Source organism: Eublepharis macularius, chromosome 2, assembly GCF_028583425.1.
Source record: "Eublepharis macularius isolate TG4126 chromosome 2, MPM_Emac_v1.0, whole genome shotgun sequence".
NCBI classification, from domain to species: domain Eukaryota; kingdom Metazoa; phylum Chordata; class Lepidosauria; order Squamata; family Eublepharidae; genus Eublepharis; species Eublepharis macularius.
The window spans coordinates 165,429,137-165,455,647 of NC_072791.1; the positions used below are offsets into that span (position 1 = coordinate 165,429,137).

General features: G+C 43.3%; 1 protein-coding gene and 1 pseudogene across 1 annotated transcript in view; both read right to left on the reverse strand.

Annotated features, from left to right (window-relative positions):
* The window catches only part of SEMA5B (semaphorin 5B), a 377,961-nt gene extending 357,547 nt beyond the window's left edge, over window positions 1-20,414 (reverse strand). The window contains exon 1 of the mRNA XM_054972564.1: window positions 20,365-20,414. The gene's annotated coding sequence lies outside the window, so the exon portion shown is untranslated. The remainder of the gene's footprint in view (window positions 1-20,364) is intronic.
* On the reverse strand, window positions 11,440-14,680 carry LOC129323565 (uncharacterized protein K02A2.6-like; annotated as a pseudogene).
* Window positions 20,415-26,511: the final 6,097 nt, after the last annotated feature.

Here is a 26,511-nt window from a genome sequence, read left to right on the forward strand (position 1 = left end):
GTGATACAGTACAGTCCATTATCTCCCCCTTGATTCCAGGAGCAGCAGCAACTGACAGCATATCTCGATGACAGCCAAGATGAGACAGCACATCATCATGATATCTCATTCTTCCAGCTTCTAAAAGACAAAATTCTGTCACAAACATTTCAGATGCACAAAAAGATGAGATCCAGATATGCTCTGAAATCTCTTTCTGATGTGGACTGAAGAGCACACAATGAGAGTGATCTCTTATTGAATCCCCCCAACATGTAATTTAGACATTAAAAGCAGCTGCAAGGGGTACAATATAGAACATGATGAAGGTTTTAGAGGGGGGGTTAACTCAAAGGCATTTCCTCAATTTAAAACCCTTTTGCTTGCTTTTAGCCCAATTAAGGAAAAAATACCAGTATCTTATAGTGCCTGTTTTCTGTATTGTGCTCAGAAGGACCACTTTCTATTGGAGTCATCATCCATATTGCTCCCTTATGTTTTTGACACTAAATTACACATTACTGGACACATGGGAAAAAAGCAAATCACTGATCTTCATCATATGTGCTTTGGCCATATTCTGTGCAGCTCCTTGTTACACAGTGGATAGGTCTCCTGCTCTTTCAGCAATTCAAACCCTCAGACCCGACACCAGCCTTAGGTTGCATTGTACTGTTGGACAGCTCCCTGGGCTCCTATATTGGAGGAAATGGGACACATATACATGACTGGGGGCGTGTCTAGACAACATCTGGAAAGAATCATATTCATACCACTGACTTCCTCTAAGTCAGCAGCCATGCAGACAAGTTGTGAGTCTGTAATTTGTGCTGGTACCAATATCCAAGCAGAAAAAGATAAGCACATATAGTTGACCATAATTTATTATTATTATAACAAACCTACAATAACTATGATAGAAAAGGGGAGGAAATTACTTTTTTGGACAAACAGGTACAGTTCTAATCAAGGATTTGGAAGCAACTTCATGTTTTGTTATTGCCGTATCACAGTCGCTGGCCATCATTTTCTGTTCCCAAAAAGTAAATAATTGCCTAAATAATGTGATTAATGAAAAAATAGATACAATCAAAATTGTAAAGTGCATTCTATATATTTGCAGCGACATCTAAGCAGAATTATACCTTTCTAAGCCCAATGACTTCAGTGGATTAAGGATGGCAACTTGATTAGAATGGCACTGTTAATTATATACATTTTTCTTTGCAGGGCAGAATACCAGCTTGGGATATGAAGCAAAAACACCCAGTGATGTATCATTAACACTTCACGATACCCTCAATGTTTTCAAAAATTAATAGTTCTCTTATCCCTTCAGACTTCAGCAATGTTACATTTTTATACAGATAAATGTTTTTCAGACATGATTCTATCTACATTTAATAAGTAAGAATAACTTTTTTTTTCTTCTCTAGCAATATATCCAGTTAAGTCTCTTGGGCAAACAGTTGAAACTCATTTTTTAAGGTAAGAGGAAGAGAAAACAGCACGGGAATTTCACTTAATCATTTATATAGATAACTGCATGTACAGTGACTGAGTGAGTGAAAGAAGCAACCCATGATTTTTCTTTTGTATATATTAAATATTGCCACTGAATCATTCCTTATGTCACTGAACTAACCTATGGCATTTTTTCAGATAAACATCATTCATTGTTCTGACCCTAGTCTAGAAGTCCTATATTTCAATAGTGGAGCAGGTGAGAGCGTTTAAGATCATCAGTTTAGCCACCAAGGTTGCCCCTCTAATTCAGGCCATCTGAATTTAAGGCCCAGATAACTGGTGCATATCAATTATTAAATGAAGAGAAGCAACTCAAGCACAGTTTGAACAGTTATGTTAATCTGCAATTTGACTTCTGCCCAGAGGTTATATACAACCTTGCAATACCAGTACATATGTTAGGGCAGTGTGAAATTCTCTACACTTTCAGAGAACCACTATGACACAGCAGCCAAAATCTTGGACTTGGGAGACCTAAATTCAAATCTACACACAGCCACAAGCCTTACTGGGTAACCTCAAGACACTCCTAATCAGCCATCCTAACAGGGTTGTTGAGAGCAGGGCTTTTTTTCTGGAAAAAGAGGTGGTGGAACTCAGGGGGTTGCCCTCGGAGAAAATGGTCACATAGCTGGTGGCCCTGCCTCCTGATCTCCAGACAGAGGGGAGTTTAGATTGCCCTCCACGCAGCGCTATTTTAATGTTGAAAGTGGCCGCGGTATACATCTTTTGCCCCATCGCATCTATCCTCCTGCTCTATTTGAACGAGGGTATGGACAGAGACCCCTGCTTAGGCTTGGCCTGCATCTCCTCGGTCACAAGAGATGAAGGCGGAGGATGCAAGGACAGAAAGGAACAAGGGTCGTCCTTGGTTCTATAAAGGTTCTCGGTCTTCCTATTAGTGGCAGGAGTGGAAGCCAGTTTCAGGATCAGATCGTTGAGGAGATCCACAAAGCCCTCAATAATCGGAAATTCCACTGCAAGAATGGATCCAGTGTAGATGGGTTGCAGAATTTTGTCTTTCGACTTTGGCTCTGTAGAGGCCATATCCACTTCAAGAGCCTTGGCCATGCGCTGAAGCAACTCCGTGTACACATGGAAATCATCAGTTGGCGAGGCATCCTCAGTAGGGCCAATCACACCTGGAGAGTCAGACGGAGGTGAATCATAAGGTCTAGGATGTAGAGTGCTCTCCTCAAAGCCCATCTATGAACTATGTGGGGTTAATCTAGAGCTGGTGTAGGAATACGCTCTCACCGAAGGAGATCTGGAGCAGTCTCTAACCAGTCGTGCAGAATAATAGGAGCCCTCTCTGTGGTGACGGCACAGAGCCGCTTCCTCACTGGCATGGAAACTCCTCAAGTAAGGGCTACCCTCCCTATGTAAGTAAGGGCTCACTCGACATCTGGAGCGTCATCTTCATTCCTGGGAAGAGTGTGACGATCAAGAGGCTTGATACAGTGATCTAGAGCGTCCTGATCGAGTAGGGGGCTTCTCTATCAAAATTGGGCTGGGGATGAACACAGGTGTGGTGTTTTAGCACCAGAGGACCCCGGACCAGGTTAGGTAGAGGACCCCGATGAGGCAGGAGTCTTTGCCACGGTCGATGAGTTGGTAGCAGCCATGGCACGTTTCCATAACGAAGCCTGTAGCCTCCCAGCCCGCTCTGCTCTGGCCTTCGGGGTGAAGGTATGGCAGTGCTTACAATCCTGTGTGTTGTGGGTCTTCCCCAAGCAGTACAGGCAGTTAGAATGACCATCAGATCTGGTCATCTTTCTATCACAGGAGACACACCTCTTAAACAGGGCCTTCTCAGACATCTTTCTCCAATGAAGCTGAACTAACAAGCAAGAACCTCCAGTGTCAGCGGCAAAAGACGAACTGAAGGTACGTTCGTGGGCGTCCCGCCTCTTGAGACCATTTTCGGTGGGAAAAGCAGCTGCACATGCACGCTGAGGGGCGAGGGTGCCCCCTAGTGGTTTTGAGCTATAAAAATCTCCGAAGTCGGCAGGCCTGCGCATGCACAGTCCCATGTGGGACTACACAGGAAGACCGTATACAAACAAAATGTTCTTATGAAGCAAATTTAGAACCATAAATTCATGACGGCTTTTTAAAAAATTCTCTTTTTTAAGTACCTTTTAAACTGTTAATGCCTCATGAGTCCTGAAGCTTTTTTGGAAATATCCTGGAAGCACATTATGCAGGGCATTGTTTCTCGCTCAGGTGGCAAAATAAAGCATCCCAGTATTTCCCAAATGTTAAATTGCCATATTTCTCAATTACATTAACCAAGATGTGTATTTTGTACCATGAACTACCAAATACATCCCACATTACCTGAATAGATCTTACAAGTTTCTCAATCTTGTCTCTAAGCTCTTATCGAGGTACTGAAAATCTAAGAGTTACCTACCAAGAGGACACATGATCACAGACTGAAGGAACATTACTTAAAGCAAAGAAGGACGGGGTAAGAAAATATATGAAAAGAATAATGCTCTGTCTTTCTATGACTGGAGAATATGTCTGTCTGCTCTATAACTGCCAAGATTGTTTTTGGGAAGAAAGTGTGTGCATGTGTTGCATTCTTCCTTCAGAGATGCAAATACATCTCTGTCAAAAGACAATGAACCTTGCCTTTGTTTACACAAACATTCCCCCCACCCACCCAACAAAGTTCTTTCATCCTTTCAGCTAACCACCAGGGGAAAGCATTGTCTCCAGCTGCCAATATGGTTTTACTCTAGGCTTGGAAGTGACCTCAATTTTTACTTATCTCCCCCTAACATTACCTGAGGAATTAGCTGCTGGTGGAAAGGAACTAAAAGCTAAAAGAGAAAAGTTGGCTGGTGGGGACCAAAATAAAAGTAATTCTGCATGTCTCACCCCAGCCCACCCACTGCCCCAGCCCCCCATTGGATCCAGGAGTTGAATGCAATTGAGGGCTAGTAAAACAGAATAAGCTCACTCTTAGGGGCAAAAAATAACTAATTCTTTAATCTTCCCTGTCAGGAGATGCTTCTAAAAGGAATAAACCTCTGCAGGGAGTTTATTATGTGTACATGAGAAGTGTGCCTCCAACTGAATAACAGTAGGGGACAGCTTTCTTCCTGCTACCCTGTTTCCCCACCCTTCTACTACCTATTTATTCATTCCCCCAGAATGCACCTTGCCCCTCCACAACACCCCCACAACAAAGCTTAATAGCAGAAAGGAACATTCAGATAATTCTACACGGAATCGCACAAAATTACACACCACCCTCTTTCTCTATAAATTATCAGTGTGTGGCCTGTGTTTCATTTGCAACTGTAAATGAAACAGACCTACAACTGTGTATATAATCCCCCTTAATTGAATTTCTATGACAAAACCCAGAGACAGAGTTATTACCTTCAAGTTAGTGCTAGTTATGGGTTCCTGGGCAGGTTGGTTTTTTGTTTTGTTTTTTAAACTCTGGGGCAGACTTAACTATAATGAAGTGTTATTTTGGTATTACAAACAGGGAGCTTTTCCTACACACAGAGACGAAAAAGATCTTAAAATATCTATACCACCATTTCAAGGGATACATGCAAGTGATTATTGTGTTTGGGTTGGATCTAGACCAAATCTTTCACGAACAGAAGAGGTAAGATAATTTCCACCAACTCCCTCTTCCTGCTGCTGACCCTCCATCTGAGGGTCCTTTGTCCCTCAGGAGTAGCATTTTTGAGAGATCAGTGGGTTGCTGGGGGATGGGGCAGAAACATTATATTCCACTGAAAGAATTGACTTATGTAAGCAGAAAAGTTAGTCTGGAACCAATCCTTTGTCTATATTCTTGATACCACATCCTTTATAACATCCTTCTTCACTGTCCCCACCTTGGGCCTATTTGTATCATATACATACCACTAATAAAAAAAAAATACAGCCAAAAAGCCGATATTGGGAGCAGAAAGAAGATGGTGCCAGAAGTGCATAGGGAGGTACAGAAAGCCATACCTTGTTGATATTAGAACCAAATCTACTTTGAAAAATCATACCAGATTTGAGATACTGTAGAGTAGAGTGGGGAAAACCCAGGTGCACAACAGCACAATATTGTGAGAAAGTCCCCCACCCCACCCCAAAACCAGTGTAGTTGGGGAACGTGGAGAAAGAACTTTATATGGAAGCAACTGTGGTTTCATAACAAACAGTCATTTATTTCCATAACCACTTCACAATAAATGGGTACATGATTTGATGGAAGAGGGAAGCACATATAGGATTATTTCTGGGTCAGAGTAAACCACTGAACAGTGCATTGTGAGGAGAAATTGTGCTGGGGTACTCCTGTAGTGAGACACTGTGATTGTACAGACCCACCCAAGCATCAGAAAAAACCTGAAAGAATACCAGTGGGGGAGAGGAAGCAAAATAATTGTGAAACTTCTTTAGGAGGACATCATATGAAGGTGTGCATTCTTGTACCTACCACTCTGCAGCTGTGTAAAACTCAGAAGGCACTCCTTAAATCTAACTCCCACATGTGGGAGAGAAACTGTGAAATATTCATAAACGACTTCAAGCTGACTCATGATGCAGCAAAGTTTAAATGTTAATAGCCTGCCTCCGCTCAAACAGTCTTACTTTACTTATACTTGTGAGAATTATTTAAGGAATTATCCTAACAAAAGGTCCTGTTATTTGAAACAGCTTCAGAAAAACTGGAACATTATAATCAAGCCCTCTGTACTGCAGAAAAATAAACATGCTTTTTGTTAGCCGAGGAAAGGATTTCTGCAGGATTGTTGGGGAGTAGTAACTTGAATATTGGATGTGTCATCTGCACTAACAAAACTGATGATGTTGTCATGAGCTGAAGTTTTTGAGCTATGTACTCTGACAATGGAGCCCACACTGGCAACCATTCAATTAAGATGAGACACATTAGGGCTCACCAGAAACCAATTTTCATCTTAATTGTGGGCAACTACAAAAACTGAGCCCAGCTTTGGGGAGGGAAATCACTTATTTTTCATCTATCTTTTGTTTTTAAATTGATGCCTATAACCAAGCAATGGAATCATTTGTTTATTTACTAATTTTCTGTCTAAGCCCACAACTTCATTCACATATAATGGATGTCATGTACAGGAACTAGAACTAGCCACAAAAAAAGTTTGAAGCAACAGAAGATTGGGGGACCAATGTCAGTGAACTGGTACATAAAGAGACAAACATTCTCACAATTAAGAATACTTAGGGAAAATATTTAGCTCCTCTTCATCCCCAGCATATTTTGAGAACAAAAAATCAAAACAGAAGAACATTTGGCATACACCAATGCACAGACGAGCTGGAATTCAACTTGTTTGGCAAGGAAGGAGAAAGCAGAGAGGGATAAGAGGTGGACAGAATCCAGTCCCTTACCCCCTCTCATGAGCAGCAAATCAACAGGATTTCACATTTCAAGAAGGGGGTACATATGTGCAAATGCTACCGGGGAATCACATGTGCAGCACACAGTTTCCCAGCCTGCTAGGGTATAGATACACAGAAGCTTGCTTTCCATGTACATATGGTCCCTAGCCAGCTCTTTTTTACAGCCAACAAGCCCCAGGAAACATTCAGTTCTTTCTAAACTCCTCCATCTCTCTCCCACCGAAGATCTTTCTTCAGTGATTGCTCATTCACACCTGTATATGTGACATCGCTGATTAGCTCAGAAAGCCTGCGCTTGCCAATTTCTCTATGAAATCACTCGGGGTTCACAGCTGATGGGGCTGAGTTTTCACTTTTTGCCTACCAGCTCTCAAAACATCTGCAGTTAAGTATGAGGAAAAAGGGAAGGAAGAATAAATTTATTTTAGCTCAGGGGGAGAGACCAGTATCCTATGAAAGAGAATCTCTGGGGATTAATCAGTTACTTGTGTAGTTCAGTATCAGTGTGGCAGCAATGGAAAAAGGGAAAACTTAAGAGGAGCAATGACATGGTGCAAGAAAAAAAGCAATATATTTTTATCTGCTTGTAAAATGCCATTGGCAGCAATCTTCCTGCTTAATTAGGTTCACCTTATTAAACTGAAAAACCTATGGGGGGAGCAAAACCTTTCCCCACCAACACTGGATTAGATGGTTAGTCCAAAGCGAGGGATAAACTATACTATGTTATTTTAAAAATGAAAAGTTCACAGAATGAAAAGCGGGGGGGGGGAGCACTTGCTGTTTCTAAGACTCTTCTCCGTTTGTCTTGTTCCTGCATTCATTTGTCCCAGTCTAAGTGGTTCCCATCAGCAAAATATATACTCATTTTCATTGCAATTATTGGAGGGTTTAGTCATCAGTCCTCTGGTATCTTCCTTTGCGCTTGTCACGTTTAATTTCTTCTCCCCCATTAAGTCACTCTCCCTTTCATTAAACAGACTCTCTGTCAAGCTTGCCAAAGAACTGCCAATGGGCCCCTCATTTTACAGAAGAATAGGCCAATTTTACCAATGGGGAAGGACTTTTAATGTACCATGGAGAGAGTACAATAAAGTGCAGTAATTTGCCTGTGTTAATGATGCCACTATGCATAGATCAGGGAAAACAAAATCTACAGAACTTTAATGGTACACAAGCCTTCTATATCCTGTTGCATTTGAAAAACAAAAGTTGCAAACAATAATTTTAAACATAACCCTGAGAGAGATACAGAGTAAAAAAAGAGAGCTATATAATAATTTATTAGCCTGACCACTGTAGGTTTCAAACAAGGCTACTAAAAGCCAATTCACACATGCCTGTGCATCATTCAAACAGTGTACTTCCACTGCTGAAAAGGACTGTACTTTCTGAATTGATGTATGGTTGCCAGCTCTGGGCTGGGAAATTCCTGGAGATTTGGGGGTGAAGCCTGGGGAGGGCAGAGTTTGGGAAGGAGAGAGACCTCAACAGAGTATAATGTCATAGAGTCCACACACCCCACCCCTCCGAGCAGCCATTTTCTCCAGGTGAACTCATCTCTGTAGACAGGAGATCAGTTGTAGTTCCAAAAGATCTCCAAGTCCTTCCTGAAGACTGGCAACCCTAAGATGTCAGGTAATACAAAAGCTTTATCTATAGTGTTTGGTTTGGGATGGCTGTTTCACACAGGCAAAATGTTAGTTACAGCAGCAGTTATCAAAAGAGGAACCCATGTGTCAGGATTCACCTTAACCCAAAACGGCCAAATATGTAAGTGGCATGCCACACTGTCATTAAAATTAAAGAGTAAAAAGAAAAACACATTTTTCAATTTGTAGTTTTATTATACTCTCACCCATTCTAAAATCATATGCACATCTGCCATGAGGTTAGAGCCTTACCATTTAATTATAACTCTGTTTTGTACTATAAAACAGTTATGAGAATAATGTGCCACTCCAGTCAGTCCCTCAAAAACCAAAAAACTGGCAAGATACCTTACATTTAAGCAAATGGAAATTAAATACAATTGAATAGTTAAAGCTGCTCCAATTATTTTGTATATACTTGCAAGCTATGTATTATTTGTACATTTTATATGTAAAGGTGCATAATCGTTATACTATCAGGGGGTTATCAAAGTTGTTGCTATATCTACAAAACAGACATAAAGCTGGTGCACAACTAGCCCAGGAAATCTTGCTTACTTGAAACATCAGAAAATGAGAACATTTACACAGGAGAAGAACTGAAGTGGTGTGAGTTTTTGCTTCACATGTACTATCATTACCCAGATTGTTGTGAGCGGGACGCAGGAATGTCTCACTGCACTCTGTATTTACATAATTTTCTATTACATTCTTCATTACTTTGCAACATAGCGGAACATTTGGCTAAAAATCAGACAATAGCCTGTACTACTAGGATTGTATGGTGAGGCAAGCAGAAAATGAGCTGAATTAAATCAAATACAGGGCCATGCAGTATTTCCATGGTCTGTTTTTTACTGCACAGTATGTCATTTCGAGGAACATAATGTTTCCTCGAAAAGAGCAATGTTCCCCTAGGAAAAATAAACTTTTCCTGAAAAATTGATCTCTGCCCCCTTTCTCAGAAAAGTGATTGTCAAAAACTGCACAGAATTTTGCCCAGTATAGTTATCTTCCTTCTCTCTTGGCATCATGCTTGCCAAGACAGAGGAAGGTACCACTCCGTTAGCCATGCTGCAAATTGTTCCCTTCAGACAGACAAGACAGTTAAAGGGTACAATCCACAACACAATGGCAAGCATGACCCCTCCCCTTTCTTGGCAAGCAGTTTACCATGAGAGAGGAAGCCATCATACTGCACACAGTGTTACAGATCACCACCCCCTTTAAAGTATCTACGGGCTACTACAGTTGCCATTTTTAAAGAATGTGAATATTTTGGCCTCTTTTGAATGACCCCTTGAATGATGACCAAGGGGGACTCTTTTGGGGCAATAAAATCTTTTGTGAAAGAATCTTTTCTTTCAGCTCAGACTTAATAAAAATATTATGTGTCATTAGATATTCCTTTTAAAAATAATTAGAAATTTACTTCCAGGATTGGCAAAAGAATCCTGTTACTGCCTTGCCTCTTCTTTAAATTTTTTAAAATGTATATCCCACTACTCCCACCAACTGGGACCCAAATTGCCTTTTTGCATCATTTCCCCTCCTCCACTGAATCCTCACAACAACAAACTTGTGAAGGCAGGTTAGGCTGAGAGATTGTGATGAAACCATGGTCACCTAGCAAGCTTCCGTGGCAGAGTGGGGATTCAAACCCACATATCCCAGGTCCCAGTCTGACACTCTAACCACTATGCTATACCAGCCCTACAATGATCAAAAAGGACTTCTGCTATATCTGCACCACAGACTATTTCATGACTCTGTAATTCTGACTGTAGATAACTCGAGTCTAATGGTCTGATTCCACCTCTTCTGAAAAAGAACACAGTCTAGGTATTCTGAGAGCAGAAACACAAGTGACAAAAGGCACAGATTGGACACTTGTCAGCTTCCCTCAAGTTTTGATGGGAAATGTAGGCATCCTGGTCTCGCAGCTTCGCTCTCTGACTGCTGTCCAATCGCCTTTTCAACTGTCACTTGTCCAACATTCCGCCAAGCTGCCTACATTTCCCATCAAAACTTGAGGGAAGCTGACAAGTGTCCAATCTGTGCCTTTTGTCACTTGTGGTTCTGCTCTGAGATGATAGTACAGAGAATAAGAGTGCATAGATGTGATTTGTTCTCACAGGTTGTCTTGTTTTTAAAAACAAATTTTTATAGAAAATGTACATTTGTAAATTTCAACCACGTCTTCTTTCAAATAAGCAATTTTGCATTGTTCCTGGACTTTATCAGGGCTTCTAATCTACTCCCATTTAAAAACTGAACTCATTCAAGTAGGTGTGTGTGATAATTCCATCAGCACACCATGTTTAAAGGTTTGAAAGTTTTATTTGAACAAAAGCAGGGCCTTCCCTGGCCTCTGCTAGTAGAGAACAAACAGCCCACAACATGAAGGGGAAATGAAACCAAACTACTACACAGGCTTTTCGGCCTTAAGGGATTAGGGGAAAAAATACTAAACAGTTCAATAAGGGGAAACAGTTCAATTAGGGAACATCACCAAATTCACAACTTGCCACGATATAACACCCCTCTTCCTTTAAGACGCAATCTAAAATGTTAATCTATCTGGTTTTCTTCGTAATCTCCCAGATCTCCTGGGGCCAGTCACCTCAGAGTTCGTCTGTGGCAGTTCTTGACCTCTATCACCTGGGGGGGGGGGCTGATCCTTAGTCACTCCTGATGTTTGAGGCTCTTCTGCAACTGCTGGTGATTGTTGATCATTCCCTGTGGTGGGTTTGTCCCCTTCCTCTGCTATGCCTGAGATCTCCCCACCACCCCTCAATGTTGACCCATCCTGCATTGCTACTGCCATCCCCTGGTGTTCCTGATGCTGTGATGACATCCTGCAGATCTAATCCAGGTGTCTTTTAATTATCTGTCCTGAAGCCAGCTCTACTTGAAAGGATACTGGCCCTGTTTGCCCCTTTATCACCCCTGACTCCCATCGGCTCCCTTTCCAAAAAGCCAATACCCAGACGTGGTCTCCCAGCTGAAAAGCACAGGGAAGAGGTCGAGGGGAACGTCCATGATGCATAGCCGCTTGGCCCTGATGCACTTTAGTGCCTACTACTGGTCGCAAAAAATCTAAATATGAGCAGAGGGACCGAACAAACATAAGCTCTGCTTGGGAGACCCCAGTTGTGGTGTGGGGAGTTACTCGGTACCGCAAGAGGAATCTGGCTAACTGAGTTTCTAAAGGTACCTGCCCCATGCGTTGCAATCCCAATTTCATTGACTGCACTGCCCGTTCTGCCAATCCATTAGAAGAGGAATGATAGGGGGCAGTGCGGATGTGCCGAATACCATTGTGTTCCATAAACTCCCTGAATGTGGCCCCTGTGAAAGTCGGGGCGTTGTCAGTGACTAAGATTTCCAGTAAGCCAAAAGTGGCAAATATTTGTCTCAGCTGTACCACTGTGGCCTCAGCCATGATGGAAGACATTACTCATACCTCCAACCATTTATTATGGGCATCCACCACCACTATCAGCATTTTGCCCCTAATCGGGCCCGCAAAGTCAACATGCAGCCTAGCCCAGGGTTGAGCGGGCCATTCCCAAGGATGGATCAGTGCAGCTGGTGGGGTCGGATGACTGACCTGACAACGAGCACAGGATCCCACCAAATGCTCAATGTCCCGATCCAGGCTAGGCCACCAAACCAACCTACGGGCCACTCCTTTCATCCTGGAAATACCAGGGTGTGTATCATGAAGTTGGTTCAAAACTTGCCTTCTGTGTTTATGGGGAACTACCACCCTGCTCCCCCATATGAGGCATCCAGCATGAAATCCTAGTTCCAATCATCTTTGAAAAAATGGCTGCAAGGTCTCCTCCCAGACGTGGGTAGGCCATCCATGCTGCACCCAATCCACAATAGGTGCTAACTGCACCTCTCTACGGGTTTCACGGCTGATGCGCTCTGCCGTCACAGGTGTGCCACTGAGCAAATCTACAAGCAGGATCATATCTCCTGGGTCTGGTACCTATGCTGGGAAATCAGGTAAGGGAAGCCTACTGCATGCATCAGCATTAGAATGTAGTCCACCCTGCCGAAATCAAATCTCATACTGGTAGCCCGATAATGTTAGAGCCCACCACTGCATCCTGCTGGAGGCCATTACAGGAATTGGTTTGTGTTCACCCAAAAGTGTGAGTAATGGTTTATGGTCTGTAAGGATGGTGAACGCCTGGCCATACAAATAGTGGTGAAACTTTTTTACTCCAAAAACAACTCCTAAAGCCTCTTTGTCAAGCTGAGAATAATTTTTTTCCACTGGAGACATGGTGCAGGATGCAAATCCAATTGGTCTCTCTGTGCCATCTGGGTATACATGTGACAAAACTGCCCCCACCCCTTACTGGGAGGCATCATAAGCCAACACGATGGGTAATCTCGGATCAAAATGTGTTAGAACTCTGGAGGATTGTAGCAAAGTCTTTGAAGTTTGAAACGCTATGTCTTGAGCCCTCACCCACTTCCATGGAACATTCTTTTTTAATAACTCATGCAAAGGGGCCAATACTGTGGACAAGTTGGGCAAAAATCTATGATAATAGTTTAAAAGGCCCAAAAATGCTTTCAGCTCTGAAACAGATGTCGGTTTGGGGGCCTCTGCAATGGCCCGCACTTTATCACTGACTAGGTGGAGGCCTTCTGCATCAATAGTATGTCCCAAGTACTGTACAGAGGAGACCATAAAAGAACACTTACTTCTATGTAGTTTAAGTCCCACTTTCCTGAGTCTTTGCAATACCACGTGCAGCGTATCTAAATGGGCTTCCTGATCTACCCCAGAGATCAGAATATCATCCAAATAAATCAAAACATTGGGAATTCCTTGTAACACTCCTTCCATGGCCCTTTGAAAAATCCCAGGAGCAGAGGACACGCTGAATGGGAGACAAGTGTACCTAAATAACCTTCGATGAGTGTTGACGGTTAGAAGTTCTTTGGACTCATCATCAAGAAGGAGCTGCTAATAAACATGACTGAGATCAAGCTTGGAACACACAGTCCCCCCAACCAAGGATGCAAATAAATCTTCAATGCGAGGTAGCGGATAGGGATCCAGTCTAGCAACCTTGTTGACAGTGACTTTATAATCCCCACAAATTCTCACAGATCCATCTGCTATAACCAATGACACAATTGGGGTGGCCCAGTGAGAAAGCTGGACAGGTTCCAGGATACCTTCCTTCTGAAGACGTGGAGTTCCATGTCCACCTTACTATGCAAAGCATATGGCACAGAGCGGGGCCTGAAAAAACGAGGCTGTGTATTTGGGTCCACATGAATCTTTGCTGTCATCCCAGTCAGGGTTCCCAGTTCTGGAGTAAAAATCTCTTTAGCCTGCTCCAACACGTCCTCCAATGAACGTGACCGAAGCAAAAAAATATTCTGTCAATCCAGTTTCAGTTCCCAACGCCAATTCCATTCAATCAAGGTTGGGCCACTACCTTGCACTACCCACAAAAACAAATTCTTATGCTGCCCCTTGTACGTCACTGACATGAACCAGGGGCATAGAGCCTCAGAACCCAAAGAAACACTACACGGTGTTGAATTACATACGAACTCTATTCAGTGCAGTCAAAAATATAAGCTAGCAAAGGCATCCTGCCCAATTATGGAGAATGCTGCCACATTGTCCACTTCCATGTCCAGAGTACAACCTGCAATGGTTATTTGGACCCGTATTGGTGGTAAGCGACCAGCACCCAAGGTATACACAGCATAAATTCCATTGTTGTCTTCCTCACCTTCCTCCTGCCATAGTTCCACAAGGATGGCAGTCCTCTGTTGAAACTTCTGCCGCCTTGGTAGGCTATGGGGCTGCAGATGAGTTGTGCAGCAACGTGCTTAATGCCCTCTGCAATGGCAGTGCCAGCAAATTGTGACCCAAAACTGACAATGGTCAGGGTTATATAGGGCACCACAACTAAAACAGTGCTCTGTAGTGTCTGGGGTAGAGACTTCCTGTTGTCGGCCCCTAACTGGGAAGTGAAGCCATAATTTTGGTGAAATCCTGGAGCTGCGTGCAGCCACTTGATGCAGGCCAGCTGTATCCTTTTTCGCATTCTTCTGTACATCCTGAGCTCAGTGGGCTACCATTTCCATGGCCAAAGCAACGCCCACTGCGGCCTTAAAATCAAGGTCTTTTTTCTCTAAGAGGCGTAGTTGTATTGCATGATCACATTCTCCTCCCACAAGATGATCACGTAACATTCGATCAAGGGCATGTCCAAACTCACAGAATTCTGCCAGAAGATGCAATTCTGCCACAAAGTCAGCAATTGTTTCTCCAGGATTCTGTTGGCGGCTATGGAACCTAAGGGACTGTACCACGGGTGAAGGCTGTGGGCTTACATGCTGCTGTACCAAACTGCATAATTCTTTTAAAGTTTTCTCACCTGGCTTTTGTGGTGCCAGCAACTTCCTTAGCAGGGAATAGGTCTTTTGGCCACAAACAGTCAAAAAGATAGATCGCTGTTGGTCTGCATCTTCAATCTTATTTGCCAGAAAATAGTGTTCCAGCCTCTCCACATACTCAGACCAGTTACTGACTCCATCAAACTCCAGCATCACACCATACATTGCCATGGTCACAATAGCTTTATCCTCATTGCCAGTGCGATAATTCCATCAGTGCACCATGTTTAAAGGTTTGAAAGTTTTATTTGAACAAAAGCAGGGCCTTCCCTGGCCTCTGCTAGTAGAGAACAAACAGCCCACAACATGAAGGGAAAATTAAACCAAACCACTACACAGGCTTTTTGGCCTTAAGGGATCGGGGGGGGGGGGAATACTTAACAGTTCAATAAGGGAAAACAGTTCAATAAGGGAACATCACCAAATTCACAACTTGCCACGATATAACAGTGTGTAGTGAACTTCAACATAGACAATACATCAGACAGCTCCCAAGTTCAGATGTGAGGCAAGCTTTTGATTAGATTACTTTGATGGTTGTTGCCAAATTTTGTGTTGAGCAGCTTTGAGTCTGCGCAGTTACCCTTATTCTACATGCCCCAGTTGTCACATACACAGTTCTTGCAGTTACACATGTTAAATCCCTGAACTGCTTACCAAGATCAAATTTTTTTTAAAGAAAAATTAACACTGGCACTATAATGCCATTATATTCTTTCTATTGTTATGTGATACTCCTGATGTCATGGTAGAATAGCACTAGTCCACTCAAACTGGGGGGGAAATGATGAAGGTAAAATTGAACTCAGTAAATGTATGGAAAAGCAAATTAATTATCGTGAAGGAGCAGCCACCAAAGACACACAGAAACCTAAACAGAAATTCAAACAGAATTTTTGCTTTAATGGTATGCCATTTTGCACACACTGTGGGGAGGGGGCGCTTCTGCAGAAAAAGCACCATAATCAGTGACGGAATAGTATACCATATTTACAATGGTATAAAATATTACACCATAACACCAGAAATACTGCCTAAAGGTAAAAATAGTGCAATAGTACCAATTTCATTTTTTTAAGGTGACCGTAGCAAACAGTTTTGAACACAGATCCAGAGGAGTTAGCCGTGTTAGTCTGCAGTAGCAAAATCAAAAAGAGTCCAGTAGCACCTTTAAGACTAACCAATTTTACTGCGTTGAATTGGTTAGTCTTAAAGGTGCTACTGGACTAGTTTTGAACACAGGCTGACAATCAGAACAAGTCTGAAAAACCATTATAATCACATGCAACAAACACATTTGAATTTGTTCAGACACATCTGAGCAGCTTGCACAAAAATTGGCTCCCTGCTTTTAACTAGTGAGCAAGATATGGTCCTTGAGCATCTCTAGATACAAGTGTGTTAATACCACACTTTTACCAACTGCCAGCTGCACTAGGTGGAGATGATAAAACTCAGATGCCTATATTACATTTCTTAAACACTGAAATAGTAAAATCCTAGTACTTACAAAGCCAAATGGCAGTCTTTATCTACAAGCATATGTCTCAGTAATTGCTTAGAGTGTGTTAGGGAAATAAGGAATGCTTGTAATTCTTCCTATCTTCAGCATCTCATAAAACCAGTCCTACATACCAATCTGCTAATAAACGGTGTAAACATAAGGATGATCTTTCAATTAAAGAGATTACCAGTGAGATAAAAATTGCACAGACAGGTCATGGTAAATTAGCACCAGATGGAATAACAATCTAATTCACAGATTCAGTTTGCAATTTCACCCTGCACCCACTAAACACACATTTGTGTGGCATTATTTCTGGTCCAGCCAGTCCCTCAAGACGGCTCTAGCCCATGGTGAAGCAGCTTCTATGATTTCATACACAACTGTTGCATTTCATGTCAATGCTGCCACAAAAGGAGACCAAAAAGAGGGATTTATTATGAGATTCTGGTATAAACTTCCCTAAGGAGAAACGACCGTCTTGGTCAAGACAAGGTATTATGATTTATTATCTTTTGTCCATCAATACGCTTGAGTCAAGTTGATTCATTTGTAAGTAATTCCTTTCATATACTGTATAGGAAGCCAGAATTGGACTTTCATAAGTCAGAATAGCAAATCTTTAGAGGCTTTCATTCCACAGTGCAAAACATTTCAGAGTTTTTAAAAAATATTTGAGACAGTAATGTTGAAAATACATATCAAAAGAAAACTGATCAGTGAGATGTATTTGAAGCACATTCATTAAAAGAGCTGTATTTTGTTTTTAAAAATCACACATACCATTTTAAAGATAATGGTGAAACTAATCTAGCAATTGATGCTGGTGTCAACAAATTTAGAAGTCCCTAACCATGACACACAGTAAATCTGGATGACCAAGATTTAGAAAATCAGGACTTCTATTGGGCAACTCGGCAATACAACAAGCATTTTTAGATCTTTTTATTAAGAATAGGAACAAAGTTGCTGGGTCCCATTTATCCTAACTTTTGAAGTATTGGATTAAGAATAAACTAGGAATTATTTTAACGTACAAAATCTTGCCTTTGCAGCACCCAAACGGAGTTTATGAGTAAGAGTCAGAGGAAATTTCCATGGATGGAATGAGGAAGTGCAATTTTTGCCAATGTTCCTCTTCAAGACAGACTTACAGCATCCCAGCTCATGTCATTTTGGGGGAGAGGGTCTGTACCCCAGGAACAGCATTTGGGCCTGCAGTGGATGAGGTGCACAAGCAGACAAGTCCCACTCTGCTGATGGTAATACCTTCAACAATGGAGATCTTGCACAGGAGCCTACTAAATGTCCTCACTGTTCCTTTTGGCTGCTCAGCTCAAACATTCTATGTGATCATATTATATTTATTATTATATTTATTTATTTTATTTATGTCATTTATATACCGTCTTTCTTACTGAAACTCAAGGCAGATTACATAGTGTAAGATTAGTACAATCAGTAGTAAGGACAAGGGCAGGCATTTCCATACAGTGTCAAGAATATTTCCATGAACAATGTCATGGGGTAAAAGAATATAAGTTTACGAAGATATAGTATTAGCAAGGATCCAGTATGGGGTTGAGGAATTGCTGAAACAACATAATCAGTTCTAGGACTGGCTTTATGTACTTACTGGAAAGCTGCTGCAATTAACAACTCTCTTCCTTCGTTGAAAATTCTTCAATGTTTCTTAATGGAAAAAGTTGTATAAGCCAGGTGTACAATAATGTGCTTCTTTTAATTTGTCCCACCCTGTTGCCAGTAGTAAAGGCTTGGTATACGGAGGTGCATGACGTTCACTGAGAGCAGCCAAATGACTATGTGACTGTGCAATGGGCCTGACTCTCCTAAACATATGCCTACTGAAGTCAACTGCCACACAAAAGCATAAAATAAAAACATGCATAAAGGATCTGACAAATCATCTTTTTACACTAAGCCACCAGTATTCTATAAATGGGGCAGCTGCAGGACCATGCTTTCAGTTTCTATTTAACAATGGTTCTGGGTAGCCACACTGGTGCAAAGCACAATTCAAAAACAAAACTCACGTAACAACTTCATTAGGACCAAGCAAAACAACGCAAAACAGTGACAAGATTTTCAGGCCTCCAGAACTCTTCAATAGGGTGGAACGATTGTTTTTTATTCATTTAACATCCAACATAATGAATAGTCCTGGCGCACTGAAAAACTTGTACATCATTTTGCATCTTTTTGGTTAATTGGTCAATAGCTGAGCAATTGGTATAATTTTGGGGGAAATGGGAACACTGCAGCACTAAAAGCTAACACAGACTTGCGAACGTTGACCAAAAACTCCAACTACATTGTTCTCTGTTTCCTGTTCCCCTTCCGTTTGTTATTTTCTTCTTCCCAAATAATCTTTCTCGTAAGCAAAACAGTCTCCTCTATTGATTAAATCACAATTTTCAATGGCCAGTGATTGAATTATCTGATAGTTCCTGATGAAAGCTATCAACTCAGGCTGAAATAAAAGGTGGAATCAATGGGTTTTTCATTACAAGATATTGACTGACCTGAAACTAAACAGAGATCCAATGAGTACATTAAGTAAGAGGCACAATAAAAAGCACTAGGGGATAACTGGTGAAAATGTAAGTCAATCACTTAATTCATGCATACAAATTAGAAAGTTATTTGTTTATTCTCTCTTTATGTAAACATATAGCTCCCCAGTTCCAAAGCCTGGGACTCGAAAGAACGCATTATGCATATACAATTCAATTCCTCTCCAACTAATTGAAAAATCCAAACTTCTACTGGTTTAACTTTGTCATCCACACAGCACTCTTTAAAAGATTCAGAAAAGCATTCGATTTGGACTTAGTGCAAGCCCAAAACCTGCAAGCTTCTGTCAAGATGACTTCTAGGCATATAGTTGCTCTTGTATTAAGGTACTTAATGCCAAAAATAGCATTAAGAAACTGCAGTAATTTAAAATGTAATGGAGAACATGTGCATCATAATGATGTAGTCTCCTGCCTCAACTGACTGAATTATTTCTATGTCATAACGTGATGGAAGGACATGAGACATATTGAAACATGTGGGGCTTGTACCCATGTCCTTCACTTGATGTCTGTGGATATCGTGTGATCATCTGAAAATCTCATCAATCAGCAGCTGTGGCAAATTCAACCTTCTCATTTCCTGCAAATATCATCACACCTAGGCCACCTCCAAGGGTGCTTCCAGATAGTTAAGACTCAGGCAGAATACACATCACATATATAAGTTACACAGGAAATATGTATTTTATGTACTACGCTTACCTGAATACATGAAGCTGCCTTATGCTGAGTCAGACCTTTGATCTATTAAAGTCAGTATTGTCTACTCGGGTAGTGGCTACCCAGAGTCACAGGTAAAGGTCTTCCACATCATCTCCTACCTAATCCTTTTGCATGGAGATGCTGGGGATTGAACTGGTACCTTCTACGTGCAAAGCATAAACTTTAACTACTAAGCCAGAGCCCTTCCCTCATAGTTCATATAGAGATCAAAATCTAGAAGCAGTACAAACCATCAAACGAAGTTCAAAAGCTCTGTACCGTTTGCAAACACAAGGTACTTTCCCTCAGTTTCCATTTTATGTTATAGCACTGACAAGTATGATCTTGTGTAGAGGTACTCAAGGTTAAATTAATTGGTTACAGAGGGCTCAGGCTTAAGTAACTCTTCATAGGACTGCTGCCTAAATCACCTAGGAAGGAAGCTGCCTTCTAGACACAGCCCAAGTAGAAGAATTAGAAAAACAGGATCTAGAAAGGGTGTTATTACAGTTTTTAATGCAAAATTAGAGTTAATACTCACTGCCTTTGCATCACTGGCATATCATTTTCAGATCCATGCTCTGTCGTAATCCTGTCGCAACCTATAAGAAAGCAAAGTAGCATCAAGAGTGTGCTGGAACTAATGATTAACCTCACCAAATATAAACAATATGGGGGGGCATAACAAATATTTAAACCTAATTTCAATCTCCACCCCTGCCCCCCAGACATTGAGAAAAACAGTTTCTAGAAAACTACTCTCCTCCCAGTAAAATATTTTTAAAAACATTAATTTTCAAGGCTGTGCCTTGATTTCATCCATGTCTAGTCCTCGAAATGCGTGAACCTTTCCATCCTAGGATAATCTCTCCACCATTGCTTTAACATTTCTGTTTCCTCCACTCTAAAGGCGTATTTATTTTATCTCAGAAACAAGCCATCTAAGCCACCCTTGCTCATCATCTTAGGCCAGCCACCGGGTACTGCATTTTCCCACTGAATTGTGAACTCAACCTATAAAAGGTTATTATCACCATTAATCATTCATCCTAAGGTGGAAGAGACCTTACCAGGCACTGGTGCTCCTCATTCTGCTTGCTATCAGCTCCCGATTTACTGCTTGAACACATAAACCACTGAAGTAAATTTGGGAAATTATCTAGGATACAATACTGTGCAGAACAAGCCCTAGGAAACAAGCTCCACCCATCTGCAAAGTTGCAATGCCTTCCGTCAGTGTTATTAGCTGTAAAGTTTCCAGCTGACACTGAACTATAATTTGATGCTGGGGTGGTTTTTGTGTTTAAAAAATCCCCTACAAATTAGCTAACATGCACATTCATTCTTAACATATAATTCTTAGAGAGTTATCTTCCTCCACTCAGGAAATTGAAACATATGTGACCTTTGTATTCGATCCAACTTAGCAAAACACAGCTCATTTACAATTCCGTCGCATTCTCAATGATGATTTGAAACACTTGGCAAATATTCTTAAGGAATAAACAAAGCAAATTCCCTGGTGGCCATTCAAGAGGCAAACTGAGCCTGTACTGCAGCCCAATTTAATCAGAACTGGAACCTCCAATTTTTCGAAGTAAGATTTTTCCCAGCCAACAGAGTGTTAGAATATAGGTGCAGGACTGACTGCACAACTGAATGTACTACCTGGTCAAAAACAAGGTCCAAATGGCCTCTGATCCTTGATACCTATGGTATAGAAAGTGGGCAGTCTATGCCCGTTGTCCTCACCGCCACTGGCTGTTCATACTGAGCGACCCCTACAAGCAAAACTACAGGAGGCAATCCACGAAGACCTGCTCTGATCCTGCAACTCCGCAACCCTGCCTGGTTTCCAAGCTGTGAGTCATCAAGAGGCTGGGATATCTGTGAGCATAAGGGGGCTTGAACCCACTGTTGGGGAAGCCTAACACATCTCTTTTCTATCCTTACCATAGTTCACTAACCCATCACAATGTTCTAAATAGACAAGTAAATAAATCATGTGTGTACCCCCCCCCCAAATCCCTCATTGGTCTGATTCACTGAAAGTGGGGGTTGTGTGTGTGCACGTGTGTGGAATAACTAATCTCTGCCGTAGTCCCAGCCAATCCCTCTAGCCCAGTTTGGTATTACTGTGTGGGTGAGCAGCTTGGCCCTTGGATGAGGTTTAACAGCATGCTGTGATCTTTTCAAGATAAAATATCTTTATTACTAATAAACACTCTCTACAGACTAATAGCACAAAGCTTAGGGATGAGTTTACACACGGTAGAATGGAATACTGGTGATACAAAAAACTAAGAAAATAAAAATTAAAAGCACCCTGAACTGAATTATTGAGTTACCTTCCTATCTGAAAATACAATAAACAAAAGGATGGTCTTGAATGATGATTGGGCAGATTTCTCTCTGTTCCTCCTCTGAACTTGACTACCTTACCCTAAACTAAACATTTAACTCTTTCCTCCCAAGTGGATGGGGGTTCTGTGTAACCAAACTGGTATTGGGGAACCGAGTTACTTCCCCACAGAAGCCTTTGACAAATCAGGCCATGCCATGCACTATTGGTTTATTAGGCTCCAGGCCTTTTCTTGACTGAGGGGCTAACAGTCCCCTGCTATTCCCTTCATCTGTCACCATAAATAGAGGTGCTTCCTGGTCTGGTGAATTGTATTGCCTGGTTCCCACATGAAGGCGTAATCCCAATGGTTGTGCAGGAAGTGGTATCATGGCATGAGGATAACAACCCCACCCCGTTCCACTGGCCTGTCACCCTCCTGCCAATCAGCTGAGGATTTTAAAGCATCCTCTCTTGTTATAAAGTATTATAAAGGTTATTTGCCCTTGGCTTATCCCTAACACTCTGGATTCGGACCCGTCTCTTTGCTTTTTAGAACTACTTAATACTGCAGAATAATAATAGATAAACAAAACAGAATTATGATTTTTTAAATTAAACGCTGTAATATGAGAGCCCTTTACCAGTCATGTATCCTACTGCTGCTAATACCAGGCCATCAAAGTAAATTAAATTTTAAGATTCCTGTCTGAAAACTACACAAGTCATACCAGGCAAGACAAACAGAGGATGAAAAAGAAAGATGAATTAACTAAAATTCACTGGTGAGATTTGCATCAATTACTTTTAGGTGAAGTAGTTAGACATCAGCAATAAGCTATTTTTGAAGCAACAGACTGCCATACTCCAACTAAAGTGAAATAAAATCTCACACCATACATAGTGTTTCTTACTGATACCTATTTGATTGTTCATGAAGAGCTACTCGTTATAAGTAGCATCATCTGGCTCTGCAACAAGTTTCTTTCTGGTTATCTTCCCTGTAAAGAAACGGGGACGCTCCATGTGAGAAACACAAGGTTCTCAAAGAACATGCAGCCAGGATCACAGTCACAATCATTTCCTCAAGGAACACTAAGAACGCCTCAGTAAAAACAGGGTTTCTCACCTGTAACTGTTGATCGTCGAGTCTCTTCTGTGCAGACACACATTGGGACTGCGCAGGCGCAGGCCAGCCGCGGAAAAGATTTTTCTAGCTCTAAGAGATGTGAGGGGGACGTTCGGATCCACCGCGCATGCGCGCCGGTGTTCCCGCCAATTTTGAATGCATATATATCCGAACGTCCCCGGCATTCCCTCAGTTCACCTGAGCCGCCGGAGAAACAATGGAAGAAACCAAGCACTCACAGCGGGGCAGGCGGGAGGGAATGTGTGTCTGCACAGAAGAGACTCGACGATCAACAGTTACAGGTGAGAAACCCTGTTTATCGTCTTCGTCCTTCTGTGCAGCCCCACATTGGGAGAGTAACTAGCATCTCACCAATGGGGGCGGGTGTGAGTGTCTACTTGAACAAGGACTGCAGGACAGCTGTGCCCACAGCCGAGTCACGTCGTGCATGCACATCCACAGAATAGTGCTTGATGAAAGTGTCTGCAGTGGACCATGTCGCAGCTTGGCAGACGTCCCGGAGCGGCACTCCTCGTAGGAAGGCAGCAGAAGCAGCTTGCGCTCGAGTGGAATGAGCGGTAACCAACAAGGGACACTGGACTCCAGCATGCCGATAGCAAAGTTTAATCGTAGACACAATCCAGCGAGAGATGGACTGGGCAGAAGCAGGTGAGCCCTTGCGAGGGCCAGAGTAACACACAAACAGGGCAGGAGACTTCCTGAAACATTTGGTGCGGTGCAAATAAAACAATAAAGCACGCTTTACATCCAACGTGTGTAGTGCTCGTTCCCCTGGGGATGAAGGTGTTGGAAAAAAGGAAGGGAGGAACACCTTTTGCTGTAGGTGAAACCTTGAGACTACCTTGGGCAGAAACTCCATGCTAGTGTGGAGCATGACAGTACCAGGGAAAAACTGCAGGAAGGGAGGGTCACACCGCAGGGCAGACAGCTCCCCAACACGCCTAGAGGACGTGATTGCTACCAGGAAAGCCACCTTCTGAGTGAGCAAAGGTAGGGGACAAGAAGATAGAGGCTCAAAGGGCTGGAGCATCAGCCGGGAGAGAACCAGGGAGAGACTCCATTGCGGAATGGGATGGGCCCTAGGAGGGAAGGTCTTGAACAGGCCCTTCAGGAACTGCTTGGAAAGCCAGTGAGTAAAAACTGTCTTCCCATCAATCTGCTCATGGAAGGCAGAGATTGCAGCCATGTGGACCTTAACACTGGAAAACGCAAGGCCCTGGGAGCAGAGTTCCAGGAGGTAGTCCAGGATGACAGGAAGCGGGCAACTAAAGGGAGAAACCCCCTTCAGGGCCAACCACCGGGAAAAACGTGACCACTTCCTCTGATAGGACAACCTGGTGGACGGTTTCCGGGCATTCAAGATCACCCCAAGCACTCCAGAAGAGAGGCTCACTCCCGGGTGCCCAGAAGCCAGGCAGTCAGATTCAGTACAGCCACATCGTGATGCCACACCCCGTCCCTGGTTAAGAGGTCCGGGGCGTGAGGCAGGGAGAGGCATCGCCCCTGGGACAGGGAAAGTAAAAGGGGGAACCAATCCTGGCGAGGCCACCGAGGGGCAACGAGGATACAGTGGGTTCGGAAGGCCCTGACCCTGGAAAGAACCTTGTACAGGAGCGGGAAGGGCGGGAAGGCATAAAAGAGCCCTGGGGACCAAGGTATTTGGAAGGCATCCCCTAGGGAGTGGCGGCCAATGCCGGCCCGGGAGCAGAACAGCGGGGCCTGTTTGTTGCGGGCAGTGGCGAAGAGGTCGACCAACGGCGTGCCCCATGTGCGGAAAACCTGGTCGAGGTAAACCCTGTTTAGGGACCACTCGTGCTGAGGCAAAAACACCCTGCTCAGCGCATCCGCCGAGGTGTTGAGATCCCCGGCAATGTGCACGGCTCTGGGAAGGACGTTGTTGACCATGGCCCAATTCCATAGAGTCGTTGCCTCCTTGCAGAGCTTGAGCGAGACCGTCCCTCCCTGCTTGTTGAGGTAGTAGCAGGCCGTGGTATTGTCCGACAGGACCTGAACCCTCCTGTTCCGAATGGCATCTGCAAAAGAAGCGAGGGAGTAACGGATCGCCCTAAGCTCAAGAAGGTTGATATGCATGGATGCCTCAGATGGGGACCAGATGCCCTGAGCCGAAAGCTGTCCACAGCGCCCCCCCCATCCCAAGTTGGAGGCATCGGTATAAACCGTGACCTCAGGTAGGAAGGGGCCGAAAGGACAACCTTCAGACAGGTTCCCAGGGACAGTCCACCAGGCCAGAGAGCGCAGCACCACCCTGGGGATGGAAAACCTCTGGTGCTGACCCATGGCGAGGGGGTTGTACCTCCGGACAAACCAGTTTTGCAGAGGCCTCATACGCAGGCGCGCAAAGAAAACCACCCCTGTGGTGGAGGCCATAAGGCCCAACAGAGTCTGAACCAAAAGGGCAGTCTGATACCGGCAATGCATAAAATGCCGGGCCAAAGCGGAAAGCCTGGCCAACCGGTCTGGGGGCAGGTAGGCTCTACCCAGCAGGGAATTGAAATGGACCCCAATAAACCTAATGGCCATGCCTGGGGTCAGGATAGACTTATCCCCATTAACCACCAAGCCCAGCCTAGCCAGCACGGACAAAGTGAGGGCAATATGGGCCTGGAGAGAGTCAGGTGAGGGTCCCACCAGGAGCCAGTCATCCAGGTACGGGTAGATAAAGCAACCCTGGGACCGCAGGTATGCCACTACGGTGGCCATGCACTTTGTGAACACTCTGGGTGCAGAGGCTAGCCCGAAGGGCAACACTGTATATTCATACACAGAATCCCCATACACAAACCGCAGGTATTTCCTGTGGCCCTCAAATATAGAAATGTGGAAGTAGGCATCCTTCAGGTCTAGAATGGCCAGCCAGACGCCCACTTTCAGGAGTTCCATGACTCGCGCCAGGGTCAGCATGCGAAACTTCTCAGCCTTCAAATAACCATTGAGGCCTCGAAGGTCTAAGATAGGCCGGGAACCTCCACCCTTCTTATCCACAAGGAAGTATCTGGAATAAAATCCCCAGGGGGAAGTAGAGACATTGACCACCCGGACAGCACCTTTGGTAACCAACTCCATAACATTATTGTGTAACACAACATCACAACATGGAGAACAACGGGGAGGGAGAGAGAGAGGGGGTGCATCCGTAAACATTAACTTGTAACCATGGGCCACAATGGACAGGACCC